Source organism: Symphalangus syndactylus, chromosome 18, assembly GCF_028878055.3.
Source record: "Symphalangus syndactylus isolate Jambi chromosome 18, NHGRI_mSymSyn1-v2.1_pri, whole genome shotgun sequence".
NCBI classification, from domain to species: Eukaryota; Metazoa; Chordata; class Mammalia; order Primates; family Hylobatidae; genus Symphalangus; species Symphalangus syndactylus.
In genome coordinates, this window is record NC_072440.2 from 13,130,067 (window position 1) to 13,157,394 (window position 27,328).

Consider the following 27,328-nt stretch of genomic DNA (forward strand, 5'->3'; position numbering starts at 1 on the left):
AGGGGAACCTACACACACAGGGGAAACTACACACGGGGGAACCTACATGCACAGGGGAACCTACACACGGGGAAACTTACACACACAGAGGAACCCACACGCACAGGGGAACCTACACGCACAGGGGAACCTACACGCACGGGGAAACCTACACACACAGGGGAACCTACACGTATAGGGGGAACCTACACACAGGGGAACCTACACACAGGGGAACCTACACACACAGGGGAACCTACACACACAGGGGAAACTACACACGGGGGAACCTACATGCACAGGGGAACCTACACGCACAGGGGAACCTACAAACAGGGGAACCTACACGTGGGGGAACCTACTTGCACAGGGGAACCTACACACGGGGAAACCTACACACACAGGGGAACCTACATGCACAGGGGAACCTACACGCACAGGTGAACCTACACACAGGGGAACCTACACGTACAGGGGGAACCTACACACAGGGGAACCTACACACAGGGGAACCTACACACACAGGGGAACCTACATGCACAGGGGAACCTACACACACAGAGGAACCTACACACAGGGGAACCTACACATGGGGGAACCTGCTTGCACAGGGGAACCTACACACGGGGAAACCTACACACACAGGGGAACCCACACGCACAGGGGAACCTACACACAGGGGAACCTACAAGTATAGGGGGAACCTACACACAGGGGAACCTACACACACAGGGGAACCTACACACACAGGGGAACCTACACGCATAGAGGAACCTACACACAGGGGAACCTACACACGGGGGAACCTACACGCACAGGGGACCCTACACGCACAGGGGAACCTACACACAGGGGAACCTACACACACAGGGGAACCTACACACAGGGGAACCTACACACACAGGGGAACCTACACACAGGGGAACCTACACACAGGGGAACCTGCACGCACAGGGGAACCCGCACACACAGGAGAACCTACACACAGGGGATCATACATGCACAGCAGAACCTACACACAGGAGAACCTACACACGGGGGAACTTACACATGGGGGAACCCACACGCACAGGAGAGCCTACACACGGGGGAACCTACATGTACAGGGGAACCTACACACGGGGGAACCTACACGCACAGGGGAACCTATAAAGCACAGGGGAACCTACACACAGGGGAACCCTCACACGGGGGAACCTACACGCACAGAAAACCTACACGCACAGGCACATGTCCCATGTTTACTACCTGCGGCACGTATCTGCAAAAATCACAAAATATGCACTACTCATAAAGTGTAAATTCTGGACAGCCAACTGACTCTCACAGAATGCTTTCATAAATTTGTGCTCAAATCCTGTCTCCATGGTTGGCCCCTGGCAGCCACCACCAATGAGCACCACATAGATGCTGGCTGGTGTTTTTGTTTCCGTTTACAAACCACAACAGAGGTAGAAGGGAGACATGCAGGGGAACGCCACCTGTGAGTCTACGACACGGGAAATGTCCTTGCTGAATGAGGTGGCTGCTTTCCAATGGCAGAATATTTTCACAAGGCTTTTACGCCATTCGTAATGAACGGCTACAGACATCACACAATTTTTAGCTTCATCTGCACGTTAACACTTTCCTCATCAGTTTGGTAAGTCTAGACAACCAACACAAGGAGAAGTGAGGCCCTGAGTGGCGGCAGCGCCCCGCCCTTGGTGCACACACTCCCGCCCTGCCAGTGGCCATCATTGCACAGTGTTTCCACCATGCACGGCAGGCCCAGGGAACCTCGGCAGCACACACAATAGTAAAATGCAATCAAATAATTCAGAAACGATGGGGTTCAAGTATTCAATGCCTTTGCTTCCAACATAATTGATCTAACTGCAAGTTTATGTATTTTCATTTTTATTAACGGCCAACTCACAGAATTCCTGAAAACCCATCAATCAGCTCCTGAGAACCCGCGTGAGCCGCCTCCAGATCCCTCCTCTCACACTACTGCAGCCGCAGCCATGACGGCCATGAGGGCACAGGGCTCCGTGAACAGCAGCAGCCTCCCCTCACCCACCTCCCTGCCAGCAGGCTTGAGACAGATGCGTGAAATAGAAGGTGAGGTCTAAATGCAAAACGAGAGTTACTGAGAGTCCCCAAAGGGTCAAAGATAGCGTGGGAAGCAGGAAGCAGCAAGCCGGGCAGCCCGCCTCCAGGGCAGGAGGGGGTGTGCATGGCAGCACTGCAGCCTCGGGGTGGGGTGGGCCCATCTCTGACTCAGGGCCAGCAGCCTGACCTCTAGCCCCATCCTGGCACCCTGCCCTCCACACCATGGAGGCCCCTTCCTGGCCTCCAGGACGCTGCCCAAGCAATGCCCTCTGTCCGAGACGGCCTTCCCAGCCATTGGGTAACCGCCACCCAGCCCAAGTCACTCTCTACTTTCAATCACATCACCCTGCCTGGGGGACCCAAAAACACCACATACCACAGCGACAGCAGCTCGGGTACACAGGGAACACTCGCCTGTGCAGGGCTGGGAGTTGCATCCTAGCCCTCTGTGCCTCCAGCACCAGGTGGGGCTGACCCACATCTGCTGCAGTCGCCCTAAGTACCACCGGGGCTGGAGAGCCTCGAGGAGTGGACATGTGTCCCACTATCCACCGGATCACCTTGAGCACAGGCATGCAGTGGGTCGCGGCAGCCAGAAGCCAGGCCCAGGCTGGCCACAGCTGTGTGACCTTGGACAGGGGCCCCTGCTCAGGGCTATTAGAGGACGACATGAAACAGTGCTGGAAGGACTCAGCAACCTTCCCAGCCAGCAGCGGTAACAACAGCAAAAACACAGCCCTACTCTCCAAAAAAGTGTTCCACAAACGCTGCTCTCACACCCCATACATCACCACTGTGTAACCACAGGCGCTGGGGAGGCAGCGCTGTCTTGTGGGTGTGGGGAGCCAGGGTAAAAAGTTCTGAGACCATCCCAAGACCCCGCTAGTCATTACGAGCTCCCGAGCAGAGACCCAAGCCCAAAGTCCACGGGTGGGGCAGGAAGGGCCTGTGGGTGAGCAGGGGCTGTGGGCAGCCACAGGAGAGAACCACGGCACCCAGAACACAAACAGCATTTCAGCCTGGGGGCCCCGGGAAGCAGGAGACCACATCAGGGAAGGCACAGCAGCCTTTGGCCGCCCACTGGCCACCACGGCTTGTCCTTTCCCCAGCTGTAGACAAACCAGGCCCACACCCTCTGCTCCCATCCCTGGACCAGCCCCAAAGGGTTGAGAGTAAGGTTCCTTGCGCCAGGCTGCCCAGGTCAAGCCGGTCCTAACCCTCAGTTTCCAGGTCTTTAGGTGGAGGTAGTAGAGGCACCTGAGCACAGGTGTGAGCCCAGGAGCCCATCTCCAGATCTGGGCCACAGTCCAGGCTTATACCACCTTGGGCCTTGAGTGGAAGCCCCAGGTGGATGAGGGCTGGCAGCGCCTGCTACAGGCTATTCTCAGGACCAAGCACTGTGCCCTCACTTCCCCCAGGCCTCCCACGTACCTAAGCCTGCTCAACACCACCAACTCCTGACACCAAGGAGAGAGGGCCTTCCTCCAACAGGCCAAGGACATCATCCAAATCTAGGTCCACGGCACAGCATCCATGGTCAGGAAACCACAGTAACAGTAACAATAACAACAGTACCATCAGCCAGCCTCAGTGGCTCACATCTGAAATCCCAGTACTCTGGGAGTCCAATGCAGGAGAATCGCTTGAGCCCAGGAGTTCAAGACCAGCCTGGACAACATGGCAAGACCCCGCCTCTACGAAAAATAAAAGATAATTTAGCCAGGCGTGGTGGTGTGCACCTGTAGTCCCAGCTTCTCAGAAGGCTGAGGCAGGAGGGTCGCTTGAGCCCAGGAGTTCAAGGCCACAGTGAGCTATGATCGAACCACTGCACTCCAGCCTGGGCAACAGATCGAGACCCTGTCTCTTCTTTTTTTTTTTTTTTTTTTTTTTTTTGAGACAGAGTCTCGCTGTGTCTCCCAGGCTGGAGTGCAGTGGCGCGATCTCGGCTCACGGCAAGCTCCACCTCCCGGGTTCAGGTCATTCTCCTGCCTCAGCCTCCCGAGTAGCTGGGACTATGGGCACCCACCACCACGCCTGGCTAATTTTTTTTTTTTTTTTTTTTACTAGATGGAGTTTCACCATGTTAGCCAGGATGGTCTCGATCTCCTGACCTCGTGATCCACCCACCTCAGCCTCCCAAAGTGCTGGGACTACAGGCATGAGCCATGGCACCTGGCTGAGACCCTGTCTCTAAAAATAAATAAAAATAATGCCACCAACAGTTCCATCCACACCTCAGAAGGGCAGCCTCTGCCCAATAACCCTTTCTCGGAGGGTACAAAGCAGGATGAAAGGACGAGAGTGACAAGCTCCCACCAGTGTTCATTTCCCCCACTCCAGTCACAATGTTGAAAGGAAGAAGCATTTGCTAAACCAACTGACAAATGGGTAAATTGAGGTTCGGGGAGGCAGGTGAGAGAGAAGTGGCACAACAGGAACATGAACTGACTCCACTGGACTTCACAGCCTGAGCTTGCTTGAACCCCAGGACAGCCCCAGAAGCAGCTTAGCCAGTCACCCCACCCTCCCCAACATATGCCTCTATTAATCCATCCATCACACCGTATGACAGCTCACAGGCCCCTCTGCCTAGAAGCCTGAATGGGGACCCTGGCAGAGTGACCGCATAGATGTTTATTTTTTATTTATTTATTTATTTTTTTTTTGAGATGGAGTTTCGCTCTTGTTGCCCAGGCTGGAGTGCAATGGCATGATCTTGGCTCACTGCAACCTCCACCTCCCGGGTTCAAATTATTCTCCTGTCTCAGCCTTCCGAGTAGCTGGGATTACAGGTGCCTGCCACCATGCCTGGCTAATTTTTTGTATTTTTAGTGGGGACAGGGTTTCACCATGTTGGCCAGGCTGGTCTGAAACTCCTGACCTCAATTGATCCCCCTGCCTCTGCCACCCAAAGTGCTGGGAGTACAGGCATGAGCCACTGCTCCCGGCCTGCACAGATGTTTATTTAAAGAAAACAAAGCTGGCAAGAAAACCTAAGTTTAGGCACAGGTAGGCAAGCAAAAACCACTGTGTTGTAGAAGAAAATAAACTAAGCCATAGGAAACACACGGAGGGATGCGTTTCTAGTGGAAACATTCTTTTTCCAACTCTCTCCATCACTCTTAGCAACCAGGGCTTGAGAATATCCAGCCAATGAGATGGCCAAAAGGAAGCCCCTTCTGGATTTCCTGGATTCACCATGTCTTCCTGCCACTGCCCTTGCCCAATTTCCCACAAGCTGAAAGCTGTCTGAAAGCAACCTGTTCCCCAGACGTGTTTCTGCATCAAAGGCTGCAATATCGTGAAGGCACAGGGAGCGGCTCCTAGGTGGGGTTCAGCAAGCCCATCTGTGAGAGGCCGGGCGGTGAACACCTTCAGCCCAGCAGGCCACACGGCCTCTACAACTTCCCAACTCTGCTGTGGTGCAAACGGACACAGCTGTGTGCAAATCAGACATCATTTACAAAACAGACAGAAACAGGTGGCAGTGGGTGGCGTGTGGTCTGTGGGCTGTGGCCGACCATCTCTGTCCGGGGTCCACAGATGCCTAGCAGAACGAGAACGCTCACAGAAGCCCATGTCCCCACTAACCCACGTCAGGAACAGGGCAGACCAGAAGGAACCGCAGCCCTCACCAGGCACGTGGGTGCTCCTTTAAAGTGGCCCGTGCATCACACATTCGTGTGTGGGCCTTGCCGCCATCCAGTCCTCTTAAGGGAAGGGTGAGGAACAAGGCGTGGTCCCTGGCCAGGCCGGGGCAGCCTGGACAGTCTCCAAGTTCCTGGGGGCAGAAGAAGCTTGGTGAAGGATCCCACGTGCCACCATCCACCCTCTTATCCAACCTGGGCCGTAGCCCGGGGGCTTTTCCCCACCATCCCAGGTCCCACCCAAGGCAGAGGAGCCAGCAAGGAGGGTGCCACACTCAGGGGTGCTGGAAGGCGAACCGACTCAGAACAGCCACCAGTGTAGGCCCCTTCCACACCTAACAGCAGCCGGGCCGCCCCTCAGGTTTCAGAGTGGCACCTCTTACTGCCCAATGACAAACAACAACACAGTGAAGAAGCCTGGTGAAGCCAGGAGCCAGCCCCAAGCACCGCCTCCTGCCTGGGGCCCCACGGCCCTCCCCGGTAGGGTGCTCTGCAGGCCCTGCTCTGCTGTTCCACGTCCCCAAAGCACTCCCACTCCACAATGCGGGATCCAGTGTGTGCGTGGGCCTCTCTGACCATCAGCATGCTGTGTCCCTGGGGCCCAGCACATGGCCTGGCACCAGAGAACTGGCAGCAAATGAATGGGTGAGTCAGGTGGATTTTAAAGAAGTTCATGGGTCCCTGGGCAAATCTAGTATGGAAGTAAACCCACGTGGCCTTAAATAGCTCCTCCAGTGAAAAGAGCCTTTGTGTACCTCCAAACCACTACCTTCCCTTCTGTCAACTTCTTTTGTTTAAATGTGGCCCAGCTGAGGTCAAAGGGCTCCACCAGGCCTACCAAGACTCTCCCACATGGACCAAGCCCTGGGATACATACAAGCCCAACACAGGGCTACCCCGCACAGCAGGCTGCGGAACACCTTCTGTGTTTAAGGAAGCACACAGCCAGGAGAAGGTGGACCCAGGCTCCTGCTCGGAGGGCAACAGGATCACCCAAGGCCAAGCTGGCCCAGACAGGAACCAATGCCACTCAGCGGTCCGCAATGTATGCCTCTGGGGCAAAACCCAAGAGCCAAGAAACAAACAAAAAAAAAATGTTTTGGGCTTTTTGGGTTTTTGCTTTTTTTTTTTTTTTTTTTTTTTTTAGAGACAAGGTCTTACTCTTTCACCCAGGATGGAGTGCAGTGACACAATCATAGGTCACTGTGGCCTCCCAACTCAGCCTCTGGGGCAGCTGGTACTACAGGCACGTGCCACTGCCCAGCTAATTTTTTTAAATTTTTCAATAGAGCTGGGGTTTCACTATGTTGCTCAGACTGGTCTCAAACTCCTGATTTCAAGCCATCCTTCCATCTCAGCCTCCCAAAGTGCTGGGATTACAGGCATGAACCACTGCAGCTGGCCAAGAAAAAAAAAAAATATATATATATATATACACACACACACACACACACACACATTTGGAGACGGAGTTTCGCTCGTGTCACCCAGGCTGTAGTGCAGTGGTGCAATCTTGGCTCACTGCAACCTCCGCCTCCTGGGTTCAAGCAATTCTTCTGCCTCCGCCTCCCAAGTAGCTGGGACTGCAGGCACCCACCACCACACCCAGATAATTTTTGTATTTTTAGTATAGACGGGGTTTCACCATGTTGCCCAGGCTGGTCTCCAACTCCCGACCTCGGGTGATCTGCCCGCCTCAGCCTCCCTAAGTGCTAGAATTACAGGTGTGAGCCACCGTGCCCAGCCCAAAATAATATTTTAGAAGCAAGACCAAAAACCTGCCAGGTCCACTTCACACCTGTTGCCCAGGTAACCACTTGCCAGCTGGGGTGCTGTGATAGTCCAGTCTCACAGAAGAGTCTCCTGACAGGCCTAAGAGCATGGGTGGCCCTGATGGAAAATCAGAGAAGCACGTGTTTCTGCTGCAAGCTGCAGACTGGACAGGCTTGCTAAGGGGCAGCTCGCCATCTACTAGGGACTAGGGAACAAGAACAAGGAGCAGGCAGTGCATCTTAGAGCTGCAATACTGCATGTCCAGGAAGCCCAATGACCAAGCCATGCACTAAGTGTTTAATGAGCACCTACTACGTGCCCCACAGGACCCTCATTGCAAGTATACAGAGGAGGCGAGGCCAACAAACCCATGGAGCTGGAAGCGCTGCCCTAACTGTGGAGAAGACACCCCACTGCCCCTGGGGGGGCAGCCAGCATCACCCCAGGAAGGTGCTCAGAGGAGCAGTCGCAGCACCACAGGATGAAGGAATGAAGGACGGGTCACAGGCTGCAGAGGAAGGGCACTCTGGGACAAGGGAGCAGCACGTGCAGGGCACGTTTGCCAAAACAAACCAGAAAGGAGCTGGTGGGAGCAGAGAGGCTGTGGTAGGACACTCGGTCCCATTCCAAGCACAGCGTGGAGCACCCTGGCCAGTGGTTGGAAGAGGCCTGAAGTGGAAATACCAGTTAGGAAACCGTGGCCAGGCAGAGGAGAGAGGGTGGTGGCTGGGACTGGTGCGGGCAGCGGAGATGGAGCCAAGAGGGCATGTCAGGATTCATCCAGGGAGGAGCGAGGGCAGGGAGCATCAGGCGAATCCCCTGGCACCCCCACGTTAATGGTGGCCATAGCCACACTTCATAAGGGACAGTAACCTGCCTGGTGCCTCCTGGCCGCACCTGACTCAATCCCTACACACCAGCCTGCGGAGGGCTGGTTCCTGGCTCCCCTACACCTGTCTCCCAGCCTGGCAGGTACTAAGAACCCATAACTATTGGCGACTATTATTATGACCCCTCATTTTTTTGATTATACTTTGAGTTCTAGGTTACATGTGCACAACATGCAGGTTTGTTACATAGGTATGCATGTGCCATGTTGGTTTGCTGCACCCATCAACTCGTCATTTACATTAGGTATTTCTCCTAATGCTATATGACCCCCCCCTTTTTAAAGACACGAGGAAACTGTGGCTCAGGAAGGGACATCACAACCATCACAGGGTGGGGGATGGGACCTCAGGCTTCGCTGCTCCTGAGCACCCATGGGGCCCAGCTGGGGGACCAGGGGCACTGGGCTGTCAGAGTGAGGCGGGGTCGGCAGCAGAGCTCTGGACTCACTGGATTCTCAGGCAAATGCTCTGGCCTGGTTCCAGTGCCCAGAGCTGGGGAGGGTAAACCACAGCCATATAGGGGGCCAGGGAAAACAGTGCGACAGCTCCTCAAAAAATTCAAAACAGAACTACCATATGACCCAGCAATCTCATTTCTGGGTATATATCCAAAGAGCTGAAAGCAGGGACACAAACAGATACTGGCACACCCATGTCCACAGCAGCACCATTTGCCCAAGCCAAGAGGTGGAAACAACCCAAGTGCCCGTCCGATTAGCCAGTAAGTCCACGCAGAGATGCTCAGCACCGGCCATAGGGCCATGAAGAGATGCTCAGCACCGGCCATAAGCCCATGAAGAGATGCTCAGCACCAGCCATAAGCCCATGAAGAGATGCTCAGTACTGGCCACAGGCCCACACAGAGATGCTCAGCACCGGCCACAGGCCCACGCAGAGATGCTCAGCACCGGCCATAGGCCCACGCAGAGATGCTCAGCACCGGCCATAGGCCCACGCAGAGATGCTCAGCACCGGCCATAGGCCCACGCAGAGATGCTCAGCACCGGCCATAGGCCCACGCAGAGATGCTCAGCACCGGCCATAGGCCCACGCAGAGATGCTCAGCACCGGCCATAGGCCCACGCAGAGATGCTCAGCACCGGCCATAGGCCCACGCAGAGATGCTCAGCACCGGCCATAGGCCCACGCAGAGATGCTCAGTACCGGCCATAGGCCCACGCAGAGATGCTCAGTACCGGCCATAGGCCCATGCAGAGATGCTCAGTACCGGCCATAGGCCCATGCAGAGATGCTCAGTACCAGTCGTCACTGGGAGAAATGCAAACCAAACCACAAGGGGAGACCCCTTCACACCCATTAGGACGGCCATGATCAAAAACTCAGAAAACAACAAGTGTTGGCGAGGATGGGGAGAAACTGGAAACCTTGACCACTGTTTGTGGGGTGTCAAATGGTGCAGCTGCTGTGAAACACAGCATGGAGGTTCCGCAAAATACGAAAAATAGAACTACCATATGATCCAGCAATCCCATTTCTGGGGATACTCAACAGAAGTAAAAGCAAGGTCTTGAAGAAATATTTGCACACCCATGTTCACTGCAGCATTTTTCATAAGAGCCAAAAGTGTGAAGCAACCCAAGTGTTCATGAACGGATGAACGAATAAGCAACATGTGGTCCATCCCCACCATGGAGTATTACTCAGCCCTGAAAAGGAAGGAAATTCTGACACTCGCCAGAACCTAGGTGAACCCAGAGAACATTATGGCACCAGAACCTGGGTGAACCCAGAGGACATTATAGCACCAGAACCTGGGTGAACCTAGATGACGTTATGGCGTCAGAACCTGGGTGAGCCCAGAGGACATTATGGCACCAGAACCTGGGTGAGCCCAGAGGACATTATGGTGCCAGAACCTGGGTGAGCCCAGAGGACATTCTGCTTTGTGAAAGGAGGAAGTCATAAATAGACACTGTGAGATTCCACTTATCTGCAGTCCCCAGAGGAGTCAAATGCACAGAGACAGGAAGTGGATTGGGGGGTGTCGGGGGTGGGGAGAGGCTCTGGAGAGTCAGTGCTTCGTGGGTGCGGAGTTTCAGTTGGGGAAGATCAAACGTTCTGGGGATGAATGGTAGTGACGGTCGCAGAACAGTGTGAATGTGCGTAATGCCAGTAAATGACACACTCCGAAATGGTTAAGACGGTACATTGTGTTATGTCTATTTTACCACAATTTATACAGAGAGAGAGAGAGAGAAAACCGATCCTCTCTTTGAAAGTCTACAAATTGAATGTAATTTCCCTTAAAAGAAAAACAACAGATTTTAGAAGAACCAAGACAATCTGGATCTAAGGTTTATAGGGAAAAATAAACAAGCCAAATAGCCAGGAAAATCCTGAAAATCCAGACTGACGGGGGGAGACCAGCCCTGCCACGCAAACGCAATGGGGCAGCAGCCGTGTTCAAAGCATGTTAATGGCGCATGAACAGACAACAGAGCCACGAGAAGGTACAAAAACAGACTCAGACCCAGTTGTGATCAGAGGCATTTTAATAGGAGAGTGTGAGATAAATCACTCCACCAATCACACTGGGACATCTAGGAAGCTACCTAGAAAAAGATAAGGCTGGCTCTGTACCTCACACCTTCCCAAAATAAATTCAAATTAGACCAAAGATTTCAATGCAGAACAAGGAAAGCATTAATGTAGCAAAGGTGGCCCTGGAGGGGAACTCATAACCTTGGGACTGGATAAGGTCTGTCCCAGCAAGACACGGAACACAATAAAAGAGAAGATACAGGCCGGGCGCGGTGGCTCACGCTTGTAATCCTAGCACTTTGGGAGGCCGAGGCGGGCGGATCACGAGGTCAGGAGATCGAGACCACGGTGAAACCCCGTCTCTAATAAAAATACAAAAAAAAAAAAAAAAAATTAGCCGGGCGGGGTGGCGGGCGCCTGTAGTCCCAGCTACTAGGAGAGGCTAAGGCAGGAGAATGGCGTGAACCCGGGAGGTGGAGCTTGCAGTGAGCCGAGATTGCGCCACTGCACTCCAGCCTGGGCGACAGAGTGAGACTCCGTCTCAAAAAAAAAAAAAAAAAAAAAAGAGAAGATACGTTATGTCAAAAACAAATTTTTGCAAGGCAAAAACCTCCGTGAGCAGTCAGAGATAAATGATAACCTGAGAAAAAAAATTTCAACACACATCACAAAGGATTTATTTGCCTGCCATGGATAAACATTTCAATAGAAAAATAGACAAGAAGTCAGGTGCAGTGGCTCACGCCTGTCATCCCAGCACTTTGGTAGGCCAAGGCAGGCAGATCACCTGAGGTCAGGAGTTCGAGACCAGCCTGGCCAACATGGTGAAACCCGATCTCTACTAAAAATACAAAAAGTAGCCAGGCGTGGTGGCACACGCCTGTAGGCCCAGCTACTCAGGAGGCTGAGGCAGGAGAACTGCTTGAACCCAAGAGGCGGAGGTCGCAGTGAGCCGAGATTGTGCCACTGCACTCCAGCCTGGAAGACAGAGACTCCGTCTCACAAAAAAAAAAAAAAAAAAAGAGAGAGAAAAATGGACAAAAGATAAAGGAAAAACAAACAGCTCTTAAACATATGAAAAGATGATTAACCTTCACTTATAATGAGAGAAATACGATTTTTTTTTTTGAGACAGAGTCTCGCTCTGTCGCCCAGGCTGGAGTGCAGTGGTACGATCACAGCTCACTGCAGTCTCGACCTCCCAGGCTCAGTGATCCTCCTGCCTCAGCCTCCCAAGTTGCTGAGACTAGAGGTGCACGCCACCATGCCCGGCTAATTTTTGTACTTTTTGTAAAGACAGGGTTTTGCCATGTTACCCAGGCTGGTCCTGATCTCCTGGACAACACGGTCTCCCAAAGTGTTGGGGCTACAGGTATCAGTCACCGGGCCCAGCCGATAAATACAAACTAAATTGCCTTGAGAAACCACTTCCCCAAAAGACTGGCAAAGAGGCACAGCATGTGGGTGTGGGGTCAGGGGACACAGGCTCTGTCCCGCGTGGAGGGAAATTTTGCGATATCCAACAAAATGGCCATTTCACTTCCAGGAAGCTCTCCTAGTCTCACACGCACGATGGCGGCGGGCGGGGCGAGGCCGTCTCCCGGCAGCATCGTTTTCATGACAGCAAAAAGGCTGGACCCACCCATGTGGGACAGTCCACAGTGCAGCCCCACAGCCTCGCAAGGAGCGAGGACCCCCATGCACCACCATGGAGAGCCCACCGCCGACGTGGTCACTCACCAGCGCGTGCCTGGCCATGTGTCTATGGAAACGAGGAGGAGGAGAGGAGAAAAAAGACAAAGACAGAAGCGTGCCCAAGAGCTGCCCAAGAAGGGCTGGCATGGAAGCAGGACCCATGGAGGCCTCTGGAGACAGGAATTGGGGGCTGAAGCCATCAGGAGCCTTGATCTATGGTGAGTTCAGAATCCTGAAAGCATCAACTATTCTACAGTAAACTAAATTTTTTAACTTAAAAAAAAATGTTTTTTTAGAGACAAGGTCTTGCTCTGTCACCCAGGCTGGAGTGCAGTGGCATAATCACAGCTCACAGCAACCTTGAACTCCTGGGCTTAAGGAATCCTCCCACCTCAGCCTCCCGAGTGGCTGGGATCACAGGCATGTGCCACCACATGGCTAATTTTTGTATTTTTAGTAGAGATGGGGTTTCACCGTGTTGGCCAGACTGGTCTCAAACCCCTGACCTCAGGGATCCCCCTGCCTTGGCCTCCCAAAGTGCTGGGATTACAGGCGTGAGCCACTGCACCTGACCTAATTTTCAAATTAAATTAAAAATTTTAATAAAATAAGAAAAATTAAAATAAAAACAAAAAACCCAAAACACCCTAATTCACATGGCAGAGAATCTTGCCTAAGACCTGAACCAGAGGTTCTCAAAGTGTGGCCCTGGGACCCTGGGGATTCCCTTCCGAGGACCCACAAGGTCAAAACTATTCCAGTGATAATCCTGAAATGCTGCTCGCCTTTCCCATACTTGCCCCCTGGCAGCTGCATGGTGTGACGCGGCGGCCGACGGGTCACAGAAGACAAGATGAGCCAGCTGTCTCCTGACAAATCAGACCCCGAGGAGAACTGCAAAATGTCAGCACCCCTCTTCACTAATTCTTTTTTTAAGTAGTGATTTTTTTTTTTTTTTTTTTTTGAGATAGAGTCTTACTCTGTCACCCAGGCTGGAGTGCAGTGGTGCAATCTCAGCTCACTGCAATCTCTGCCTCCCAGGTTCAAGTGATTCTCCTGCCCCAGTCTTCCGAGTAGCTGGGACTATAGGCACCTGCCACCATGTCTGGCTAATTTTTGTATTTTTAGTAGAGACGGGATTTCACCATATTGGCCAAGCTGATCTTGAACTCCTGACCTTGTGATCCGCCTGCCTCGGCCTCCCAAAGTGCTGGGATTACGGGCATGAGCCACTGCACCTGGCCCCAAGTAGTGATTTTTTTTAAAGAAAGATATGTTATTTATGTTAACATGTAATAGATTTATAATTGCATATTTCAGTAAATTAATAAATCTTTTACTATTTCTTAGTTTTGATTTCTAATAGCAAGTAGCAATGAATACACCCCACATGCACAAAGACTCACCAGTATTCTCCATCGCTTGAGGCTGTAAGGGGCTCCGCGACCTGGGCTTAGCATCTGAGTGTACAGGATGCACCTGCCACCTTGCTCCGCTGTCTCCTCCATGCCTGCCTGTGCACTGTCTGTGCTTCCCCCACTCAGCATCCCTGTCCCTCTTTTGGTAAGGACCCTGCTCTCCACAGGGAATTACCCATCCCATGGTGAGGGGCTGCCAATCACATGCTCTGCCTCATCACGGGAATGAAGCCACAAGGGAAGTGGGAGGAAGCATGGAGGGTGAAAAAGCACCACGTCAGAAGAAGGGGAGACCAGTGACCCGGCCGGAGCACCCCAAGCAGCTCCACACTGCAGGCCCCTGGCCCCGAGCCAGCAAAGCCCCACTCTGCTTAAGCAAATCTGTGGGGGCCCTTTCCATTTTGCATACTGTCTCTGATGGGGCTTTGGGAAACCCTCAGCAGTGGCCCACGGCCCACCACTGGAACAGGGTGACAGCTCCAGGTGACAGCTGCAGGCACTGGCCACAGGCAGGTGATTCTCTCACAGAAGGGCACAGGTGTCACCGGCCTTTAAAAATCAAGGCATAAAACAGTCGATTCCCAAGACAGACACCTCGGGAAGAATCCTTTTATGACTAAAGGACTCTTCCACTCTCCTCAGGACCCTTTGACAAAGAACCAGCAAGCTTCCTGGTGGCTTTAAGGTCAGATGAGATTCACAGTCAGCCACTTGACGGACAGTCCTACAGGGAGAAGGTGCTGCTGGTGGCAAGATACACCTGGGATTCGGATTCTCACTGACTCGGGACTAAGGAGTCCCCACGTGGGGAAAGCCTTCTGATGGTCACTTTTCTGCAAAAGCAGTCACATCTCACAACACGCCTTTGCTCCAGCGACAGCAAAACGTGGAACTCGTGGGCACCTGGGGCCATCACAGTCGATGGTGCTGACTTGTGGAAACGTTTCAATCTCCATCTTCCACACAGAACCAAGATGCTCATTTCAGAGAATGGAGCTAACACGTTAAATGCAGGCTGCTGGGTAATTTTTCACTAGGTAATTTTAATTCTCAAAAAAACTTAGTATCAGCCAGGCATGGTGGTGGCTCACGCCTGTAATCCCAGCACTTTGGGAGGCTGAAGCGGGTGGGTCACCTGAGGTCAGGAGTTCGAGACCAGCCTGGCCAACATGGTGAAACCCCATCTCTACTAAAAATATAAAAATACAAAAATTAGCCGGGCGTGGTGGCAGGAGCCTGTAATCCCAGATACTCAGGAGGCTGACGCAGGAGAATCACTTGAACCCGGGAGGTAGAGGTTGCAGTGAGCCGAGATCATGACACTGCACTCTAGCCTGGGGGACAAGAGCAAGACTCCGTCTCAAAAAAAAAAAAAAACTTAGTATCTAAAAGCACAACTATGAAACGACCAGCTCAACGTCTGAAGAGCCACAAGCCATCTGCAAATTGCGTAACTGACAAAGCAAGCACTCTCACACACAGGCCCTGCCCGCGCCCAGGGCAGCTCAACAGCAGAAATATCTGGACCCCCAATGGCCCCATCTGTCGACAAAGGCTCCAAAAATCTACTTCTTGTGTGCTAGGGATTCTGTCAAGGTCTTGGGATGTCCTGATGTGACCCTCCATCTCTGTCACTGCCTCTGTATCAGACAGTTCCCTGGGACCCCATCTTCCTCTGGGGGTGCTGCACGGAACTGAGCTGGTGGGCACCGGAGGCCACCAGAAGAGCTCACAGCCCCACCACCCCCGACCCTGGCCCTCTGGGTGCGGGGCGGCTCCTGTCTCCTACGTTACCCTCTTCCCATGCATATCCCCTCCTGGTTCCCCTTCTTTCAGTCCCAGCCTGAAACCCACCATGTAGCTGCTAAGCGTCCTTTCAGCGTCAGCTCCTAGTTCCGATTTCAGGTATACTTGGCCCTCAAGGAGCTCGGAGCTGCATCACAGGCCCTGTCTGACCTCAGGGTCTCCCCACATTCTGAACAAGCTCCTTCCCCCAAGCAGACCCCCATATACCTCAACTAACCAGAAGCTACCCCCTAGACCCACAGGTGAGCCAGGAGCCGGCAGTCAGCAAATCACAGCAAATCAAGCCGGTAACCAGCACTGCTTTTCTCCAAAGTGGGAGAGAAAGCAACTTAGAGGCGTCCAGGCCAGGACTCATCCTAGACAAAGTCTTACAGCTTGCGCAATTAGAATCCTCTGGCAACAAACACCGAGGTGCAAATAACAAGTCCATCCACCCCTCTCTCCCGCTCTCCATCTCACAGACACTCCCTCACTCCACTTACCAGAGCAGCAAGACACCCAAACATCTCGCTAGAATTCTCATTAAATTTTCACCAAAAAAACGCCACCCAGCCAGGTGCGTTGGCTCACACCTGTAATCCTATCCCTTTGGGAGGCCGAAGTGGGAGGATCACTGGAGGCCAGGAGTTTGAGACCAGCCTGACCAACATGGAAAAACCCCGTCTCTACTAAAAATACAAAGAATTAGCTGGGCGTGGTGGTATGCACCTGAAATCCCAGCTACTCAGGAGGCTGAGGCACAAGAATCACTTGAACCCAGGAGGTGGAGGTTGCAGTGAGCCAGGATTGTGCCACTGCACTCCAGCCTGGGCGACAGAGCAAGACTCTGTCTCAAAAACAAAACAAAACAAAAGGCCGTCAATGCCAAAACCTAATGGACTAAAAAAATGCCACTAACCAGAACATGCCACCTTGTACAGTGTTCTAAAGGCAAGTTCTACAAGCAGATAATGTTAAAAACAAAACGAAACAAAACAAAACCTACATGTCACCTAAACTTGCCCTCAGAAGGGTAACTTGCAAATCAAACTGTACTTGTTTTTGTCCTAATTAAAACCATGCCAGAGGCCGGGCGCGGTGGCTCACGCCTGTAATCCCAGCACTTTGGGAGGCCGAGGCAGGCGGATCACGAGGTCAGGAGATCAAGACCATCCTGGCTAACACGGTGAAACCCCGTCTCTACTAAACATACAAAAAATTAGCCGGGCGTGGTGGCAGGCGCCTGTGGTCCCAGCTACTCGGGAGGCTGAGGCGGGAGAATGGCGTGAACCCAGGAGGTGGAGCTTGCAGTGAGCCGAGAGAGCGCCACTGCACTCCAGCCTGGGCGACAGAGCGAGACTCTGTCTCAAAAATAAATAAATGAAACCATGCCAGAAAATCACCTGAAACTTCAGCATGAGAGAGAGAAAGAGAGGTAACTACCACCCAGTGAAGTTCCTCTGGATCTAAAGAAGATTCCAACTCACCACATCATCTCATCCCCATACGCCTTTGGGGGCTTCATAGCATTTTCTCCTTGGGGGAGCCTAACCTCCTAAACATCCAGCTCAAACTAACCCTCTTTACAACAGCCTTGCTCAGCAGTATGCCTCCAGCCAGGAGGCACACAGGGCACTGAGCAGGAGCTGGTCTGTGTGCCACCTCATGGGCCCACACCTGGCACCTGCAAGTCTCCAGCAGCCAAGGAAACCTCTCGCTCCTGCTGAGCCACTTTGCAGCCCTCCACGTCAAAGGACCCAAAGGTCTGGCCGCAGATTCCCAGGGGAGGGCAGGACTTATCGAAAGCAGGCGTGGAGACCTGGCTTAACCAGTCCAGCAGGCTGACGGATGGATGGACGCTGAGAAGGGTGGCTCCCGATCCCACCTGGAGGCAGCAGCTGAGCCAGCCCTGCAGCCATCCAAGCTCCGCAAAGGAGTGGAGGTCTTGGTGACAGGTGGAAAAAAGGCCCCAAGAGGACAAAAGAATGCTGCTTTTAAAGCCTAATCTCGGCTGGGCATGGTGGCTCACACCTATAATCCCAGCACTTTGGGAAACTCAGGCCAGTGGGTTACCTGAGGTCAGGAGTTCAAGACCAGCCTGGCCAACATGGTGAAATCCTGTCTCTACTAAAAATACAGAAAGTAACTGGGTGTGGTGGCATGCGCCTGTAGTCCCAGCTACTCAGAAGGCTGAGGCAGGAGAATCACTTCAACTATGTGGGTGGAGGTTGCAGTGAACTGAGATTGTGAGATCATGCCACTGCACTCCAGCCTGGGCAACAGAGCACATGATGAGACTCTGTCTCAAAAAAAAAAAAAAAAAAAGGCTAATCTCTAAATTGCAAAAGAAAATAGGATTCTATCAACTGGTTCAACTGAGAAGAGACAGACCATTCAAGCCCCTTGCCAAGCACTCAACAGCCCAGGGGGCACCAGCACCCACCCACAGAGAGATGGCCCTGGAGTCCCTGCAGGACGCTGCAGAAACGGCTGCCGGGGACATCTGTCATCCTGGCTACACTTACGTCTGTGGAAACTGATGGCTATCAGCCTCATAAATGTGATTTCACCAGGTAAGACTCCAGCCCTGGATGGCACGAGCCAGCAGCCCGAGTCCCCATCCACGGGAAGCAGGGGGCTGGGCCCAGCTAGTCCGTGTCCTCATGGTCAATCCAGGCAGCAGAGAAACTGCGCCAGGCAGCCCTCTGACCTCCCGTCACGGTGCTGATCCAGAACTATGCACAATGATTCCAACGTGTCCTCAGAGTGAATTACGAGAAAGTAAACCCATCCTAACACACGGAAGCAACGCTTCCAGCACGGAGAGCGTCCAGGGTCTGGCTGCCCGTCCCACCAGGATAGCAGATCTTTTCTGACCCTCTGCAAGCCCCTCGGCCAGCTCCACTCCTCCTGTGCACCCACTCCTCAGCCTCCCTGGGTAAGCTGGGAAGGTGGCCAGGGTACAGAAACAGCGCTGGGTGTCAAGGCCGGGGACCTGGAGGACCCCGCTTAGTGGCTGGCTCTGGGACCTAGACAAGTCATGTATCGCTCTGGCACCTGTCAGACAGGGTGCTCACCTGCCCATACCGTCACCTGCCGGTGTGGCCTGGTCTTGTGGTTCTCTGGGTGTTCCCATCTTGGCCCCCTGACCGGCCGCAGGGGTCCCTGCGATGATTTGGAGGGGCAGCTGGAAAGGCTATTCTGGTGGCTGGGTGGGAGGGGTGGCGCTCAGAGGGTTCGGAGCAGGAAGAGGGGCCTCCCATGGGTGTGCCCAAAGCCAACCTCACCTAGGGCTGAGCTGCCTTGAGGGGAGCCTGTTTTTCTCTCAAAATGTGGAATCCTCTCACCTCTGCACCCCCGTGCCCGTACTGACCACCAGGCCCAGAACATCAGGGCACCACCTCCCCTTTCCAGACACAGGGCCAGGCCCATGGGCTGCAGGATGAGAGTCCCTTGGGTGGGGGACCTTTGTGGCATAAAAGGGAGATTCAAAACCCAGGAAAATAAAGTCAGAAGAGGCACTATGTCCAGAGGCAGCCAAGTTAAACACCAGTCCTGGTGGCCAATCTCCCCATGTCCCCGCCTGGATTGTTCCAGAACCGTGAGGTGTGGAGACCTGCTGTGTCGCATGGTCTCTTTCTGTAGTTAGTTCCCACGCCCACCCTGGGATTGAAAACGTGCCCCTCTTGGGTGCCTGCCACTGACTTCACTTCCCCCACCCTGCGTGTCTCAGGGGAAAGGCACGCTCTCCCCCCGGGGCGCATGAGGACCCAACTTCCCTGCTGCTTTGCCTCGACGCCAGGCCACGCAGTCCACAGGAGGCGGGAACGACAGGTACCTAGGTGACTGGGCACCGCACTCAGGGCAGCAGAAACAAACCTGGTGCAGTCAGAAAGCCCAGATCCCGATGCACTGGTTACCAGCAGCGGACACAGGCACAGCAAACCACAGACGGCAAAACAGCGCTGGCCGGGCTGGAGCCACTCCGAAGCGCTTCAGAACATGTGGGGCGCCCCTCCCCACCCCCGGCCCCAGCTCCCCATGCTGCCCCCTCCCCCCTGGGTTTGCAGGGCACCAACCCTCCCCTCCCTCCTAGGAGATGCCACCTCACCCGGGACCAGGACAGCCCCAGCCTCCATCTCCAGTCCGGCCCTCCTAGCCCCCAGGGCAGGATAGATGCCAGGGTCAACTGTCCTGAGACCAAGCTCCACTTTACCCCTGGTCATCTCTGTACCAGAAGCCTCCTGAAACACCTGACCCCCCCCCCGCCCCGGACCAGAGGTCCCTCACCATCCACACAGGCAATGCCCCTTCCTCTACCAAGGGCCCCCCAGAGGGCCAGGAGCCTCCCCCTACCCCAGCCCTCCTCTGGCCACTGCCCCCGCCACCCCACAAATGCCAAGGACCCCTGAACACACCTGGCCCCTCACACCCGTGTGCTTGCATTCCTGCCCTGGCCTAGAATGCTCTTTCTTTATCATCACTCACCCCACCCGCCCACTTCCACCTGTCCTTCCACAAAAACAGGGGCAGGGAAGAGGGGCCTGCCAGGCAGGTATGGCCTGTGGGCAGAGCTATGGCAGGTGACAGTGTGGACCCAGGCAGAGAAAGGTGTGCATAGGGTGGCAGGGAAGGGAGAGCACAGGACACACAGACCTGGGGCAGGAGCATGGCAGGCGGCAGCTGGGAAGGGGCTGGTGGGATGCTGGGAAGGGGCTGGTGGGATGCTGGGGTGGGGCTGGCGGGATGCTGGGGTGGGGCTGGCGGGATGCTGGGGAGGGGCTGGCGGGATGCTGGGGAGGGGCTGGCGGGATGCTGGGGAGGGGCTGACGGGATGCTGGAGAGGGGCTGACGGGATGCTGGAGAGGGGCTGGCAGGGTGCTGGGGAGGGGCTGGCGGGATGCTGGGGAGGGGCTGGCGGGATGCTGGGGAGGGGCTGGCGGGATGCTGGGTATCAAGGCTGGCTTCTGCTTGATGGTGAGCCCAGAGGTTCCCATTACATTATTAAAAATAACGAAAATATGGCTGGGTGAGGTGGCTCACGCCTATAATCCCAGCACTTTGGGAGGCCGAGGCGGGCAGATCACCTGAGGTCAGGAGTTCGAGACCAGCCTGGCCTACATGGTGAAACCCCGTCTCTACTAAAAAAATACAAAAATTAGCCCAGTGTGGTGGTGCACGCCTGTAATCCCAGCTACTCGGGAGGCTGAAGCAGGAGAATCACTTGAACCCAGGAGGCAGAGGTTGCAGTGAGCTGAGATCGCACCACTGCACTCCAGCCTGGGTGACTGAGCGAGACTCCATCTCAAAAAAATAAATAAAAATAATGAAAATAGACAAGAGGACCATGCACAGACCCCCAACAGCAGCACAGACCCCAGGCCAATGACGCATCCCATTCTGTGCCCCGGAAGCCCAAATGATGAAAACGGGAAGAGGTCTCAGCCCACAAGCCTCCCGCCTTAGAAGGCTGCCCCAGCACTGAACAGCCTGCTATGGGAAGTCACTTAATGCAACGCTAGCCCACCTCTGCCTGCCCGCCGTGGGACTCTCGGTAGGCCCTGCAGCAGGGGTCGGGGTCGGGGTGGGGGGAGTCCCAACTGCCCTCCCCGTGCAGCAGGCCCAGCGGAGAAGAGGCAGTCAGAGAACACCTGCCAAATGGTCAAGAACAACACCGTCCCTTTCCCCGTCCAGCTGCAGAAACGGGGCTGTCTCTCGCCAAGACCGCCTGCAACAAGGGCCGCCCGCAAGGAAGCTTCTGCTTGACGTGAGGTTCCGGGGAGAAGGAACCAGGCGGGGGAGAATCCCATGGTGGTTCATCAGGCCTTAAAGTCAGAAGTTACAACTTTTTAAACGTTTCAGTACAATTTACCTTTCTGCTACTGGTAAAGAGGAAAGGTTTGCAAATCAAGTAACAGTAAACAAGATTTCGATGTTACTTAAGCAAACACGTTACTCTCAAGTATTTGAGAACGGTGTGGATAAAACCAATTCCTTTTTTTTTTTTTTTTTTTTTTTTTTTTGAGACGGAGTCTCGCTCTGCCGCCCAGGCTGGAGTGCAGTGGCGCAATCTCGGCTCACTGCAAGCTCCGCCTCCCGGGTTCACGCCATTCTCCTGCCTCAGCCTCTCCGAGTAGCTGGGACTACAGGCGCCCGCCACCGCGCCCGGCTAATTTTTTGTATTTTTAGCAGAGACGGGGTTTCACCGTGGTCTCGATCTCCTGACCTCGTGATCCGCCCGCCTCGGCCTCCCAAAGTGCTGGGATTACAAGCGTGAGCCACCACGCCCGGCCTAAAACCAATTCCTTTTATGTTTTTGTTCAAATGCTTTCTTTTTTGAAAGCCCGCATGGAGAGTTCTAATTTAGGTTATGTTGGTGAACAAAAATAATCACAACGTGGGGTTTATATCTTCTAATTATACGGAATTTAGGACAAAATATTCACGTAAGTGATTCTGGAATACTTTATAAATAGGTCATACAGGCTCTTTTTATTGCCAAAATTCTTGAACCTCAGTGCAGCAGAGTCACTGTCTCCATGTGGAACTGAAAGCAAGGCAGGCAGCCAGCAGCCCCTCCACGATGCTGGCCACATCCTGGAGGTGCCGGGTGCAGTGCCAGCCAACAAATCAGCCGACGCTGGGGTTTTTAAAGCCCCTTGCAGAGCTGGTCACCATACATGTGGGCCGCAGAATTCCAAGACTCTCAGGAGAGAAATCCTGCTTCTGCAGGCGTAGAAGATGTGGTTCCTCCCTGGTGCAGTCGGAACAGTGAAAACATTCAGCAAAGAGACTGAATCGAGCCCCTCCCAGCTGTGAATGACTGAGTTCAGCACACAGCCACAGGGGGGCTTCTTCACCTTGCTCACCATGACTCAGTGCAAACAGCTCACTTCACTCTTTTTTTTTTTTTTTTTTTTTTTGGAAACAGGGTCTCCTCCCTTTGTTTCCCAGGCTGGCTTCAAACTCCTGGGCTCTATGGATCCTCCCGCCTTAGCCTCCCAAGGAGCTGGGACCACAGACATGCACCGCTGCACCCAGCTCTGCTGTTTTTAATCATACAATTAAGCAGTCATTTAAAAATACACACTTGCCCAACTTAAAAGAACCACACTTATTTATCAATTAAGTCAGCTGGGCTGGTGGCAGTGGCAGTGAGCCTCATTCCCTAGGGCACTCTGGGGGGCGCAACCCTATGGGGACTGTCCCCCATCTGTGGCACCACCTAACCTGAGCCCCGGTGGCCCTGCTGAGCTGGGCGTCAGGATGGGGTCTCGACTCCGGTGACATCAACCAACTTTCCTGGAACGTGCTGTGATGCCCTTGACAAGTGTGGGGACTTGGGGGCAAGAGGGAGGGCCTTGCTGTGTCGAACCTGCAGGCGCAGGGGGGGACATACCCGTCCTGGGCTGGGCCCTAATGTCCCATTGAAACCACAGATGCTTTCTGACTGTCCCTGGGCACGGCTAACTGAGGGGCGCGGGGGCTAACTGAGGGGTGCAGGGGCTGACAGGTGCGGGGGCTGACGGGTGCGGGGGCTGACGGGCGCGGGGGCTGATGGGTGCGGGGGCTAACTTAGGGGTGCGGGGGGTTGGCCTTTCTGGGTTTTTTTTTTTTTTTTGAGACAGAGTCTCGCTCTGTCACCCAGGCTGGAGTGCAGTGGTTTGATCTCGGCTCACTGCAACCTCCGTCACTCGAGTTCAAACGATTCTCGTGCCTCAACCTCCAGAGTAGCTGGGATTACAGGCGCCCGCCACCACACCTGGCTAATTTTTATTTTTAGTAGAGACAGGGTTTTGCCATGTTGGCCAGGCTGGTCTCCAACTCCTGACCTCTGGTGATCCACCTGCCTCAGCCTCCCAAAGTGCTGGGATTACAGGCGTGAGCCACCGTGCACGGCCTGGGGGTGGCCTTTCTGAGGGATGCAACCTAGGACTTCAGCAATGTCCGTTGGCCTCTGCCTCATGGAGCTTCAGTAACATCGTCCAAATGAATTTGGTAAATCTGTCCAAACCAACAAACCCCAATTTTCTGATGCAGCAGTAATGTAACTTTTTTGAGACAAGGTCTCACTCTGTTGCCCAGGCTGGAGTGCAGGGGCAATCACAGCTCACTGCAGCCTCAATCTCCCAGGCTCAAGCGATCCTCCCACCTCAGCCTCCCAAGGAGCTGGGACTACGACATGCACCACCACACCCAGCTAATGTTTTTTATTTTTAGTAGAGATGGAGTCTCACTATGTTGCCCAGGCTGTTCTCAAACTCCTGAGCTCATGCAATCCTCCCCCTCTCAGCCTCCCAAAGTGCTGGGATTACAGGCATGAGCCACTGCACCCAGCCCTGTTAATTTCTGTTTAAGTCCCTGATGAGAGAATTTAAGATAAAGAGAGATTTCACTATCACACACTGGACCCCGTGGCTGAGAGGGGAGCAGTTTCCCACCTTAGGCCATTCCAGGGCTCTTGCCTTCTCTGGCTGTTTTTTGGTTTGTTTTTTTTTTTCTTTTTGTTTTTAAACAGAGTCTTGCTCTATCACCCAGGTTGGAGTCCGGTGGCACGATCTTGGCTTACTGCAATCTCCGCCTCCCAGGTTTGTGCAATGTTCGTCCCACAGCCTCCTGAGTAGCTGGGATTACAGGCACCCACCACCATGCTGGCTAATTTTTGTATTTTTAGTAGAGACAGGGTTTCACTATCTTGGCCAGGCTGGTCTCAGACTCCCGACCGCAGACAATCCACCTGCCTCAGCCTCCCAAAGTGTTGGGATTACAGGCGTGAGCCAGCGTGCCCGGCCTCTGGCTGCTTTTATAAACTAGTAATGTCCATCGTCCTTAGCTGTCCTCAGACAACACTGTGGACTCTCCCCCAATCTCTCTGAGTTCCTCCTCCCCTCACCCATGCACGCCCTGGCGGGACCTCTGCTGCTCTCTCCCTCCCCTGTTGACACTCACCTGGGCCCAGCCCGGGTTTCTCCCCTCCCATTCCCCTCCACCAGGCCACCAAACCAGGCCAGTCATGAGCAACCAGCAGACACCAGCTGACTGGGTGTTAACGGCAGCAGCCCAGGCCTGGTCACACACACAGTGGCCCAGGTCACCTCCTCCTTGGGACACGCTCCTGGCCAATCCCAGCCCTCGCGGTTAGTGGAGCGCTCACCCATCCCCAGCACCTCCTCAGCTCTCTGCCAAGGACCGGCTGGAGGAAGGGCACTGGGAGAGGTCCCCAGCACTCCCGAACCCCACCCACCAGCCATCTTCCCCCAGCTTCCCAATCAAACCCTCCCACCAAGAGGAATCAGGCCGAGGGCCATCCATGTGGCCCCACAGCTGTCACAGCCAGACTCCCAGCTCGGCCCCTCTGGACGCAGGAGGCACGCAGGGCACAGGGCTGTCCAGGCAGCCCAGCAGCTGGTGTAGATGTGGGCGCAGGGCTCTGGCCCCCCAGGCCAAGGCTCTCCTGACTGCCATGGCTCTGCCCACCCGGGCCAACAGTGGGCAGGAATCATCCAGACTCAGGGCTCCCATCCAGGACCCATCCTGCAAGACTGTCGTGGGAGTTACAGGAGACGACAGGGCCTCCCCACCAATACACATCGCAGGAACCAGGCAGCAGGGAGGGCCACAAGGGGAGCTGGCTGAGGGGGTAGGGAGAAAGCTGCAGAAAGGGTGTTGACAGGAGGCCTCTCTGAGGGGCTGAGGGAGGGGAGGCAGTCAGGCTGCTGGGGAGCAGGGTGGGGGCTGAGGTCCAGGCAGCGCAGCAGGCCTCAGGGTGCACACAAAGTAGGTGGGTCACCTAGAAACCTGAGGAGTGGGCTGGGCCAGAAGAGCTAAGGATCCACCCTATGAGGCCCACGAGTGGTCTTCTAAAATACTTAAATAAAGCAAACAGAGCGGGACTGGGGGGTAGCCACAGGGCATGGGCCCTGCAGGCAGAGCTGGGAACTCTCAGACACCACGGGCAGCATGGGCCCTTCCAGGGTCATTGCAGAGGTGGCAGCCACCCCCCACATCCCCTGGCCCCAGCAGATCTTCAGATAATAGGGCCACCCACTCACCTTCTCCCTGGGTAGCCCTCCCCGTCCCCCAAACAGCCTGGCCCCACACTGGGCCATCTGCCCTCGGGCCACGTGAGGCACAGCCCTCACACCCACAGCTCCCCCATATCAGAGCTGCCCCCACACTCAGGGTTCCCCCACATATCAGAGCTGCCCCCACACCCAGGGCTCCCCCATATCAGAGCTGCCCCCACACCCAGGCTCCCCTCAATCAGAGCTGCCCCCAAACCCAGGACTCCCCCCAAGAGCCAGGGCTGCCATTTTTAACAAGGCTCCAGGGCCTTCGGGAAGGCAGCAGCGACTGGAGGGACAAGGACACTGGGCCAGGGTCTCCCAGCTCTGAAAAGGTCCTCCCTGGAGCACCAGCAGGCTGGGGAGTGTTGCCCATCCAGGTTCCCCCGCCCCCCACCACCCCTGCTTCTCCCATAGGTACTGACGGAGCACCTGCTGCGTACCCAGCCCTCTGCCCAGCGCCACAGTTATGAGCTGTGGTTCCACTGCCAGGGGCCAGCACTTTACACAGGACATCCCAAATGTTTACGAGAACTTTGCTGTCGCCAACCTTACCGTGGGAGGGGGTGGGTGGACGCTGGCAGAGGCTGGGTCACCAGCCCCAGGCCCCACAGCTATGACAGGACCTGGGAAGAAAGGCTTCGGCTCCAGCACAGCCTGGGCCACATCCAGGCTCTGCCCAGCCCGGACCGACGCCAGTGTCACATGCCCTCCCTAGACCTGTGTCAGGGAAGCCTAAGGACCCCGGGAATGGAGAGGGCGGGGCTGGGGCTCCTGGATCAGGCCGGGGAAGGAGGATGGACAAAAGGGTGGGCACCCCGCAGCTCCAGGAACTCTGGCCACCCCGCCCCCCAACCAGAAACATCTTCAGATCGCTCATTCTCCAAAGGCAGCTGATGGCTAAGACTGCGAGGGACGGGGTAGGGCCTTTTAAAAGCTTAGAATGCGGCTGGCCAGAGGCCACAGCTCCCCTTTTGCCCTCTATAGTGGTTTGACCCACTCTGCAGATACCAATATGAACGACACTCACCCAGGGAGGGTGCTCCAACAAGCCAGCCGGGTCTGCCCTGCATCCACAGAGCTCAGCAGGCCTGCCACCTCCCTGCCCTTGCGTGGTGCTGCCTGGAGGGATGGAAGACGGACAGCCAGACAGGGACGGAGGTGTGCTGACCTCAGCTCTGCCCCTGTTGACCCAACGGCTCCTCATCCATCGGGTTGTGGGGGACACTGGGCAGTCACCGGGGTTATCTGACTTCTCCTACGCTCCTAGGTTCTGACAGCAGATGGGGTGGCTGGGGGTGACCCCCCAGGGCCCACCCACCCTGAGTCACAGCTCTAGATGTTGGGTTTAGAGAGAGACTCTGGGACAGAGCCCCTGAAGGCAGCTCCATGGGGCTCCATCAGGGCTGGGGCTGTCCCAGAGTCTCTCTCTAAACCCGACATCTAGAGCCAAGTAGACACCACCCACTCCCTCCCAGCCT

At 54.7% G+C, this 27,328-nt stretch overlaps 1 protein-coding gene across 11 annotated transcripts in view; it reads right to left on the bottom strand.

Moving 5' to 3' along the window:
- Nucleotides 1-27,328, bottom strand: part of GRAMD4 (GRAM domain containing 4) — a 100,462-nt gene that overhangs the window by 62,174 nt on the left and 10,960 nt on the right. The window contains exon 1 of one of the 11 annotated variants that reach the window (XM_063622549.1): nt 26,878-27,132. The exons of 6 other annotated variants lie outside the window; for them this stretch is intronic. The gene's annotated coding sequence lies outside the window, so the exon portion shown is untranslated. Of the gene's footprint in view, nt 1-1,897; nt 2,053-2,449; nt 2,470-13,986; nt 14,209-26,877; nt 27,142-27,328 lie in introns of those variants that run through there. 4 more of the 11 variants (XM_055252815.2, XM_063622545.1, XM_063622546.1 and 1 more) reach the window with 4 other exon arrangements.